A 2,011-nucleotide genomic window follows, 5' to 3' on the forward strand; every position below is an offset into this window, starting at 1 on the left:
CAAAGAGTTACAAGATGTCAATGAAGGAGGGACATAGTACTTCACGACCACCATTCTATGAAGGCAGCAATTTTGCTTATTGGAAGAGCCGCATGGAACACTATCTCATGACCGAAATTGATATGTGGTTCTCAATCACGGAGGGATTCATGGCGCCAACTGAAAATGGAAAAATGCTTGAGTCATCCAAGTGGACTGTTGAACAAAAAATGAAGGCTCAAGCAAATGCAAAGGCGATTGTGACTCTTCAATGTGGATTAAGCTCGGAACAACTCAACAAAGTTGGACCCTTTAAGAGTGCCAAGGATTTATGGGATAAGCTTATTGAACTAAATGAAGGCACCAAGGATTCAAGAATTGCAAAGAGGGATTTGTTGATAAATCAACTTCAAAACTTCACCATGAAGGATGGAGAAACGGTAAGCTCACTACATGGGAGATTCAAGGAACTCCTAAATGGTCTTCATTCAGTTGGAGAGAGTGTGGAGAACCGAGATCTCATAAGGTATGCTTTAAAATCTTTCCCAAGAAACTCTTTATGGTCATCCATGGTGGATGCCTATAAGGTTTCAAGGGATTTGTCAATAGTGAAATTGGATGAATTATTTTGTGAACTTGAATTGCATGAGCAAGCTAACACAAGCCATAAGGAGAAAGGTATAGCATTGGTTGCAGGTGAAAAGAGCAAAAAGAAGCACAAGGAAAAGAAAAAGGAGAAGAAGGAGTCATCTTCAGAATCCGAACAAGATAGTGATAGTGATAGTGATAGTGATGAAGAGCTATCATCAAGTGAAATGGCAAACTTCGTTCGAAGAATGATGAGACATTCAAGGAAGTTTGACAAAAAGGATGTTAAGAAAATCTTCAATGATGAGAAAAGAAAAGGTAAATCTCTTGTGGATTCTAAGAATAAAATTGATGTAATTTGCTATGAATGTAAGAAAAAGGGGCACTACAAAACGGAGTGTCCAAAGTTGAAGAAGCAAAAGGAAAAGATCAAGAAAAAGAAGAAGGCATTGAAAGCCACATGGGATGACTCATCATCAAGCTCATCGGAAGAAGATGAAAGGAAGAGCTCAAAGCACATGGCTCTTATGGCCTTAAGTCATGTAGAAGATAGTGAAGATGAAGATAGTCATGAAGAAGATGTGGAGTCTTCAAGTGAGTCATCTTCTAGTGATGATGAGGTAATTTCTCCCAAGCTTGATAAGATGTATGCCACCATTGCATGCTTAACCAATGCACTAGCTAAATCAAAAGGGAAGGTCAAAAGATTGCAAAATGAATTGAAATCACTCAAAAATGAAATTGTGCCATGTGAAAGTTGCATGCTTCATGAAAATGACAAAAATGATGTTGATGATCTTGAAAAAGAAAATGTATCATTGAAATCACAAGTTGATGATCTTAGATGTGCTCTAGTAAAATTTACTTCAAGCTCAAAATACTTAGACATGATTCTAGGAGCTCAAAGAGGCGTGTACAATAAAGCGGGACTAGGTTTCAAATCTCAAGATAAGGAAGTTAAATTCATGTCCCTAATTAGTAGAAACCATGCTTCAAGGGTTAAGGTTGTTCAAGCTTGGGTACCCAAGAAATTTGTTATTGATGCTACCGGACCCAAAGTGTGGGTACCAAAACATTTGGTTCATCGTGTTTAAACAGGCATGCGCAAAGGGGGAGCATCCAACAACATGGTTCGTAGATAGTGGATGCTCTAAGCATATGACAGGAGACTCATCAAAATTTTCATCATTTAGACACAAAAGTAAAGGTACCATTTCTTTTGGTAATAGTGGTGAGCTAAAAGTTATAGGAATTGGAGATATTAGAATTTTCGAGAAATTTGTAATAAAAAATGTGTTACTAGTAAAAGGCATGGCTTTTAATCTCTTGAGTGTTAGTCAACTATGTGACTCGGGGTATAGAGTTGAGTTCAACTCATCTCAATACCTAGTCAAACATAGTGAACTAAACACCAATGTTCTCATAGGCCATAGAAAAGAAAATA

This window comes from Zingiber officinale, chromosome 10B (assembly GCF_018446385.1).
Source record: "Zingiber officinale cultivar Zhangliang chromosome 10B, Zo_v1.1, whole genome shotgun sequence".
Classification (NCBI taxonomy): Eukaryota; Viridiplantae; Streptophyta; class Magnoliopsida; order Zingiberales; family Zingiberaceae; genus Zingiber; species Zingiber officinale.